The sequence below is a fragment of the Perognathus longimembris genome, chromosome 4 (assembly GCF_023159225.1).
Source record: "Perognathus longimembris pacificus isolate PPM17 chromosome 4, ASM2315922v1, whole genome shotgun sequence".
Taxonomy (NCBI): domain Eukaryota; kingdom Metazoa; phylum Chordata; class Mammalia; order Rodentia; family Heteromyidae; genus Perognathus; species Perognathus longimembris.
In genome coordinates, this window is record NC_063164.1 from 27,939,021 (window position 1) to 27,948,451 (window position 9,431).

The following is a 9,431-nucleotide window of genomic DNA, read 5'->3' on the forward strand; positions in this document are numbered from 1 at the left end:
CAAGTGGCAGAGTGCTAGCCTTGTGAAAAAGCAGCTCAGGGACAGCGCCCAGGCTCTGGGTTCAAGCCCTAGGGCTTGCAAAAAAAAAAAAAAAAGGCTAGCCAATTTATACTTCTGTTAATAGTCTCTGAAATTCCATCAGGCATAGGGACAAGAATAGGAGAAATTATTTCTTCCTCCCTGAACTTTATAAAACTCTGTCACTAGAAGTATCCAGCTTTAGATATCCTAGCCCAAATATCATTGATATATACATGTATATTGACTGTATAGCAGCAGTACTCTTTAAAAAGCGGGGGGGGGGGGGGGGGACTGGGAATGTGGCTTAGTGGTAGAGTGTTTGCCTAGCATGCATGAATGACTGGGTTCAATTCCTCAATACCACATAAACAGAAAAAGCAAGCCGGAAGTGGCACTGTGGCTCAAGAGGTAGAGTGCTAGCCTTGAGCAAAAAGCAGCTCAGAGACAGTGCTCAGGCTGAGTCTCAAGCCCCAGGACTGGCACACACACACACACACACACAAAAAAAAAAAAAAGATGGGCTTTAAGATATGCTCCCTGGGGACTGGAAATGTGGCTTAGTGGTCCAGTGCTTGCCTCATATTCATTAAGTCCTGTGTTTGATTCCTCAGCCCCACATAAACCAAAAAAGCTGAAAGTGGTGCTGTGGCTCAAGAGGTAGAGTGCTAGCCTTGAGCAAAAAGAAGCCAGGGACAGTGCTCAGCCCTGAGTCCACGCTCCATGACTGGCAAAAAATAAATAATAAAAAAAGATATGTTCCCTGCTACCCATGAGAGAACCTGTGCTATGCTTAAGGAAGACTGTTTGGGGTTAAGAGATCAGGATAAGTTCAAATTAACATTCATAAACTAACACACCAAGACTCAGAGAAAAAGATACCCACACATGGCTTTCATAGAAAAATATGTGGTCATGGGTCTCCTGTCCTCAATCCTCTTTGGGACCTCTAGTTCAGCAGTTACCCCTGCTGAACTTTGCTTAATTAACCTTCTAACCAGATTTGTTTCCTCTTGCCTCTAGGTCAAAAAGTTATAGATTATACCATAATACAGGTTCTATATTGTACGTTCTAACCTTCTCCTGCCCTTTAGTCCTCTAGAGAAGGCTTCCACACCGGTTTTTTCTGGTATTCAATTAGGCCCCACTGTGTCTAAGTGGACTGCTCTACAACTCCCTGACTGAACACGGGATGAATAGTTGGGGACATTGCTACAACCCTTCCACAAGAAGCAGTCAGAAGATGAGACATTTGCTTCACTTAAACCAGGACTGATTTTTTTTTGTTTTTGTTCGGCAGGGGAGTGGGGGTCAGGGGGATGTGGAAGAGGGTACTTCCTTTTTAAGGAGACACTGGGGCTGAAAATATCAAGGGTTTGAGTGGAATGTGGAAATAAGCCAGATGAAAAGGTGAAAACAAAGCTCATGAGACATTCCTGCATGCCAGTAATTGTAATTAAGATCCTAGGAAGAGACATATAATCAATAAGGTTAAAAAAAAGAAAAAGAAAAAAGAGCCAATCATTCAAAATCAACTTAAGCCAAGGTATAAAACCTGTCCTAGGGGCTGAGGATATGGCCTAGTGGCGAGAGAGCTTGCCTCGTATACATGAGGCCCTGGGTTCGATTCCCCAGCACCACATATACAGAAAATGGCCAGAAGTGGTGCTGTGGCTTAGCCTTGAGCAAAAAGGAAGCCAGGGACAGTGCTCAGGCCCTGAGTCCAAGCCCCAGGACTGGCCAAAAAAAAACAAACAAAAAACAAACCTGTCCTAAACTCTGACTTCAGTGTACCATATCCCTCTCTAGCTCCAGCCAGTTTATCCTTTACAACGGAATGTAATAACCCCATTTCCCTTCTTTTCTACTGTCTCTGTAAATTATTTTACTAACCTACAGCTCCAAAATCCTTGATATTCTATATGCTGGGGATATAAGGATGACTAAGACACAGAGTGTTACCATTGTATAAAACTTACATTGCGTACATTTTATAGCTATATTTAAATCTCTACAATCAGGTTTATTTAAAAGTGTCAAAGATGAAGTAAACCACAGTTTAAAGGAAAACTACAAACTGGAACCCATCTGTATATCACTTTGACAATAAAATTAAATTTTTTTCAAAAAGGAAAACTACAGACCGCTAGCTTTCATATACACAGACACAAAAACCCTACATAGGAGAATAATGATAGGGAGTGGCATTGATCAAGATACATCATACTCATAAATTGAAATGTTGAGTTGAAACTCCTTTGTACCACTTAAAGATAATTAAGAAATAAAACAACTAGGGGCTGGGAATATGGCCTAATGGCAAGAGTGCTTGCCTCATATACATGAGGCCCTGGGTTCGATTCCTCAGCACCACATATACAGAAAATGGCCAGAAGTGGCACTGTGGCTCAAGTGGCAGAGTGCTAGCCTTGAGCAAAAAAGAAGCCAGGGACAGTGCTCAGGCCCTGAGTTCACGGCCTAGGTCTGGCCAAAAAAAAAAAAAAAAAAAAAAAAAAGAAATAAAACAACAGAATATTGGCAAGCAATGTATAAAAAATGCACTGTAATGAAGTCATATTTATCCCATGAACATTAAGCTGGCTCATCACGTGAAAACAAGGTATTCCATCAACTGAACAAAGCATCTAAATCACATCAGACATCCTATCAACTAAAACCATGTGATCACATCAACAGATACAGAAGAAATTTCTGATGAAATTCAATACCCATTTATGATGAATTCGGTGGCTCATACTTGGTAATCCTAGCTACTTAGGAGGCTGAGATCTGGAGAATCATGGTTCAAAACAAGGCTGACCAAAAAAGTCTATGAGATTCCATCTCCAATTAACCAACAAAAAGCCAGACTGGAAGAGTAGTTCAAGTAGTAGTTTACTAGCTGTAAGCACAGAGGCCAGGTGAAAATGAGCAAGAGGTTCAAATCCTGAGTTCAAGAAAGGAACATAAAAACAACCAAAAAAGGAATAAAAGCAACTCTCTCAACTTGAAAAGAACATTTACAAAAGCCTACATTGCCAGATGTGGTGGTATATGCCTGTAATTCAGCTGAGACAGGAAAATTGTGAGTTTGGGGCCATGTGTGCTACATATGAGATCTTGCTCCAAAACAAGTAAACACCTCAGAAAGTCTATGGGAATTATCATAGTTAGTAAGAAACCAAATGCCTCCTTCTGACTTGAGATCAATGTATTAATAGATCCTATCAGAAATCTTAAGATACTACAATAAACCAACAAAAAAAGAGGTAAAATATATGCAGAACAAGAAGAAAGACAAGTCTAACTTTACTATCTTTACTTACAAATGACTTAAATATCCTTATAGAAAATCCCAAGAAAAAAAGTTTCCAGAACTAATAATTATAACAAGATTGCAAGATACAAAGTTCACACCCCATGAACAATTCTATTTGAAATTTTAAAAATTGGAATTTGAAATTTTAAAAAAGCACAACACTATTTATATAATACATATATACTTAGAGGAGAAAGAAGAGAGAGAGAGAGGGAGGAAAAAATGCTTAGATAGGAAATCTAATAAAATATGCACAGGAAGAGCCAACTTAAAAAAAAGCAAATTTTTCATGAAAGAAAGCAAATATATAAATAAATGGAGAACTCTATATATAGATAGACTCAATATTAAGATGTCACTACTGGGCTGAGAATATGGCCTAGTGGTAGAGTGCTTGCCTCGCATACATGAAGCCCTGGGTTCAAATTCCCCAGCACCACATATATAGAAAAAGCCATAAGTGGCACTGTGGCTCAGGTGGCAGAGTGCTAGCCTTGAGCAAAAGGAAGCCAGGGACAGTGCTCAGGTCCTGAGTTCAAGCCCCAGGACTGGCAAAAAAAAAAAAAAAAAAAGGCTAGCATGGTACTATATACCTATAATCCCAGCACTCAGGAGGCTGAGGCAGAGGATTAAGAATCTAAAGCCAGCTGAAGCTAGACAGCATGACAGTAACAAGACATTAAAAAATTACCTTCAAGTAGTAGCCGAAGTTTAAATTCCAGGTCTCAACACTCTATTACCCCATAAATGTCCTCTTTGTTTATTGAAGTTCTTCATTTTCAGGGCACTGAATCACAATAGTTACAGTTTCATTAACACAAAGGCTGTAACTATATCTTCACAGTTGCATTTTATCTGTAACAAAATGGTATATAAATGTACATTTTACATTTCTACACATAAATAAAACTATTTTATTGTGCAAGTTTTATTACAAAGTAGCTATTTCTAGTTTCCCATGATAGAATCAACAATCAGTTGAGTTGAAGAGAAGAAAAGACTAAGGACTGACTATACTGCATGTATCTTGAGGTTGGTTACTTAATCTCTGTGCCTGTTTTCTTATCTAAAATTAAGTATTTGGATTAATGTTTTGTTACAACTCAAATTATACAACTACCATGGAAACAAAAATGTCTGTAGAGGGGCTGGGGATATGGCCTAGTGGCAAGAGTGCTTGCCTCATATACATGAGGCCCTGGGTTCAATTCCCCAGCACCACATATACAGAAAATGGCCAGAAGTGGCGCTGTGGCTCAAGTGGCAGAGTGCTAGCCTTGAGCAAGAAGAAGCCAGGGACAGTTTTCAGGCCCTGAGTCCAAGCCCCAGGACTGGCAAAAAAACAAACAAACAAAAAAATGTCTGTAGAAAGTAACAGGGACAGACAGTGCTCAGGCCTGAGTCCAAGCCCCAGGACTGGCAAAAAAATAAAAAATAAAAATAGAACGTTTCATACCATGTTATAAAAGCAGGTTTTATCCTATATAAAAAATAAAGATAAGGGGGGGGGAGTTTTTTTAAGTGAAGATTAAGAAACTGTAAAAGTAGTGCCTCATTGCTTTTATTGTTACATATAGTGAATGCATGGCAGAGAAAAAGAATTTCCAAGCTGAATTTATAATCCTTTCTATTAAGGATCATATTGCAATTATGAGTTTGTTCAACAGTAATTCTATATGTTCAAAGTTTTGTAGATTTCTTTCTTCCTCTGATTATGTTGAATGTCCTCTGTTACTCTTGGTTTCTAACCATTTCTTATTCTGTACATACATACTTTTTGCCTATTTGCTCTTTGAGAGCAAGTTACTTCAACAAATTACTTCATTTCTACAAAGATATATAAACCCATAGTGATCTTACTATGTTCATGGATAAATCAAAAGTGTCCAGTCCAGTCCAGTCTAGTAAAGTCCCTTACCCTTGAGTGAAACAATCCAAGCCCCAAGTGAATGCCTGAAATAATCAACAGTACAGAAAAAGATATACTGTGCTTTTCACTGTATATACAAACCAATTATAAAGTTTAATTCATCAACTACACAGAGTAAGATATTAAAAGCAATAGTAGGGCTGGGGATATAGCCTAGTGGCAAGAGTGCCTGCCTCGGATACACGAGGCCCTAGGTTCGATTCCCCAGCACCACATATACAGAAAACAGCCAGAAGCGGCGCTGTGGCTCAAGTGGCGGAGTGCTAGCCTTGAGCAGGAAGAAGCCAGGGACAGTGCTCAGGCCCGGAGTTCAAGGCCCAGGACTGGCCAAAAAAAAAAAAAAAAAAAAAAACAATAGTAATAGCCAGGTCTTGGTAGTTCACGCGTGTAATCCTAGCTACTCAGAAGACTGAGATCTGAGGCTCATGGTTCAAAGCCATCCCAGACTGGAGTCTGTAAGACTTTTTTTATTTTTTATTTTTGCCAGTCTTGGGGCTTGAACTCAGGGCCTGGGCTCTGTCCCTGAATTTCTTTGTGCTCAAGGCTAGAGCTCTACCACTTGAGCCACAGCGCCATTTCCAGCTTTTTCTGTTTGTATGGTACTGAGGAATCAAATCTAGGTCTTCATGCATGGTAGGCAAATAATCTTACCAGTAAGAGACATTCTCAGCCTTCTGTAAGACCCTTATCTCCAACTAATCACAGAAAAAGCTGGAAGTGGTACTGTGGCTCAAGTGGTAGAGCGCTATCCTTGGGCATAAAGGAGGTCAGTGACAGCACCCAGGCCCAGAGTTAAAGCCTCAGGAGTGGCAGACAAAAACAAACAAACAAAAACCCACAGTATTAAGATAGAACGATTGTGACAAATACTGCATTTTAAGTTATGTAACTGAAGTATCTCTCAAAACAGCTTATTGTACTGTAGATCTTACAATCTGTTATTAACCTCAGTATATAACTTTTTCCTCTCATTAAGAACTTGTACTTTTTCATTTAAGCTCTTTATAGTTTCTCTTTGTCATAAATGAATTGCTAGCACTGCCATTCTTGCAGTTAGTAACACAAGTAATTTGATACTGATTGGATAACTAATAAGACCAGCAAGCAGCCATCAGGTAGGTACCTATAGTGGTTATCCTCTCCACACAGAGGGATGATTCATATCCAAGGCAGGGTGGAACAGGAGATTATGCTGTTCAGAAAGCCATGCAATCTGAAATTCAGAAATTTTCCATGTAATACTGGCAGCATGCAACTGAAACTGAGGAAAGTAATATTTTAGACAAGGGAGGTCTAGTGTAAATTGTTTAAGATTTCTGTGTTTTAGATCAGATTCAAAACCAAGTAGAGGAATAAAGGAAAACAACCAGCCAGGTATATCAGTGCCTTTAATTCTAGCCCCAGGTTGAGAAGGAAGGAGTATCATGAGTTCAAGACCAGCTTCAATTATATATTAAGACTATAATAAAAATGGAGGTATTGGGGTAGGGGTGATGTCTACTGGTAGAGTGCTTGAGAGTTAATTTAAATTAACATGAACAAAACCCTATTTTTTAATCCTAACACCACTAAAGAAGAGGTTGGGTAGATGGCAGGAGAGGAAAAAAAGGACTCTATGTTACACCATACTATACTACTACACACAGAAATATATGTGCATACATGTATGCATATATACATATTAAACATAAAACAAATATTATTCATACTGTGTAGTTCTAAGATAACAATGTAAACTGATAAGGATTTATTTCCCACGGGAAATGATAAAGAACCAAAAATGTATGCCAGAGGTAGTGGTGTATGCCTGTAATTCCAGCCACTTGAGAGGTGGTGGTAAGATCTAGAGGGCAAGCTGGGGGAAAAACAGTAGACCGTATCTAAAAACCAAATTAAAAGCAAGAGGACTGAAAGGCAAGGCTCAAGAGATACAATGCTAACAAGCCTGAGGCTCTGAGTTCAATCCCACTACTGTCCCTCTGGAAAAAATCAAACTAAACTTAAGACAACCACCCAAAGTAAAAGCATTATTTATCCTAGGTACTCAATGAAGGCTACATCACACATGTCACATAAGTCACTTTTGAACAAAACACAAAACATGATAGTAGGTGTTCAACAGTGACTAATTAGAACTGGATCTGTGGCTCAAGTAGTTGTGCCAGCCTTGAGTTAAAAAGCCAAGGGAGAACACAAATCTCTGAGTCCCAGTTCCAGTACCTATATACACAGTAAAACAACAACAAAATTTTTCTTTAAAGGTCCACCGAAGTTCAAATAAAATACTGTATTTAATTCAAGATCTTTGTTTTTCAAATTCAAGTCTTATCTTCTTAAGCAGACGCTGTATGCACGTTTTGCATCTTCCTGTATCTTATATTCAAATTAACATTACCCTATATTGACCCTATCAGGTACTGCATATATTCATACTTTTTTTTTTTTTTGGTGCCAGTATTGAGGCTTGAACTCAGGGCCTGGACAATGCCCCTTAGCTTTTTCCACTCAAGACTGGCACTCTACCACTTGAGCTACAGCTCCACTTCTGGCTTTTTTTCTGGTTATTTGAAGAGTAGTCTCACACACTTTCTGCCAGAACTGGTTTTGAACAAAGATAGGCATGAGCCACTAGTGCCTAACCCAGGTACTGTGGTTTCTTAATTTGATAAATTTCAAATAAACAACAGCTTAAAAAGTACTAACCAACCTAACCGTTTTCAAAAGCTATTTTAGCCAATGTTATGGATCCAATTAAGACGTCCAGGTGTCAGACACCCTAAAGTTAAAACGCAAATCTTTACATTTAATGATACATTTAAGGGGCCAGAAGTGATTTTTCTAGGACTTTGAGCACTGAGGTTTTCTCATTTCATTCCTCCTAGTCTCCCTTGTTTGCTCACGTTGGTAAAGTTTCACACGATAACTATTACGATGTTAATAACATTTACGAAGTGCTTCTTACGTGGTATTTAATTCTCAGTGATGAAAGCGTAGTAGAGGTTCTCAGGCAGTCTGGTTCTAGGCATGCATTCTACAAAGGTTGAGTAAACTGAAAATAGTAATGCTTTCGTTGGCCCTAATATTTTTTTCTTTCGCTTCCAATTGTTTAAATCACTTCTAATTTTTCTAAAGACGACTTAAAGAGTAGGCATCGGTAACTGTAGTACGTCTTTAAGCAACGTAAGAAAAAAGAAAGCGTTAGGTGTCTTCACCTGCACCTACCACTATGCCCATACTTGCCCAGTTCAGCCTGATTCTAAATTGCTGTCTCTGGAAGACCCTCCCCTCTTGGAGCTTTTGGGGGGAGGGGGGGCGAACGCCTTCAACCGTGCCTTTGGGATCTGGAGAGTATCATCTCCCTCCAGCCTTCTTCAAGAAAACAGCCACGCTGAACTGTAATAGTGACTGCCGGGCCCACGGAGACCACAGAGGCCTTTGAGTAATTTTCAAGACGCGAAGTCAAAAAAGCAATGCGACAGGTACGGAAGGAAGTTTTTCCTCTTCTACACATGAAGTCCAAAACAGTTCAAGAAGGGGGACCAGGGCCCGCAGAGACGGGGCGTCGCCGCCCCGGGGTGCAGGTTCCTGAGGCGGCGGCGCGTGCTCGGGCTCTGCAACCCTCCACACACACGCAGCCGCCTCCTCCGGCCGGCCTCCCCGGCTTCCACGAGCCCTACCCTGGGGGCAGGCCGGGGCAAAAGCCCGGCCAGGGAGGGCCCCGAAAAGGGCCCCGCGGAAAGCGAGGTGCCATCCGCTCCGGCGGCGGCGGGGACGGGGGCGGGGGGGTAGCCAGCAGCTCCCAGCCCCGACGGCTCACGGCCCCCGCGGGTCAGGAGGTGACGCGAGGAGGCGGGAGGGAGCCAAGGGGGAGGGAGGGGGGTTAGGAGGGAGCGTCCCACGCACGTCGGCGCAGGAAGCTCTGCCAAACCTCCAGCTCCCCCAGCCCGATCGCCGCCGCGAGCCCCACGAGGCGAGGAGGGAAGTCCGCCGGAGCGGAGGGGAGAAAATTCAAAACGAGTCTACTCAACCTCGTCTTGGCTCCGAGGCCCTGCCGTGGAGACCAGCGCACTAAGCAGGCGCACCGCTCCTGAAGGGGCGGGACGGTACAGCGAGGGTTGGGGGGGAAAAACACCGTCGGCCTCCGTCGCCGGGTCTCTTCCGATT

General features: G+C 41.5%; 1 protein-coding gene across 4 annotated transcripts in view; it reads right to left on the reverse strand.

Moving 5' to 3' along the window:
• Carf (calcium responsive transcription factor) overlaps positions 1-9,376 on the reverse strand; it is a 75,214-nt gene extending 65,838 nt beyond the window's left edge. For 3 of the 4 annotated variants that reach the window (XR_007210731.1, XR_007210732.1, XM_048344931.1), the window contains exons 1-2: positions 9,296-9,376; positions 4,029-4,192 (exon numbers count right to left, since the gene is read on the reverse strand). The gene's annotated coding sequence lies outside the window, so the exon portion shown is untranslated. Of the gene's footprint in view, positions 1-4,028; positions 4,193-8,229; positions 8,678-9,295 lie in introns of those variants that run through there. The other variant, XM_048344932.1, reaches the window with a different exon arrangement.
• Positions 9,377-9,431: the final 55 nt, after the last annotated feature.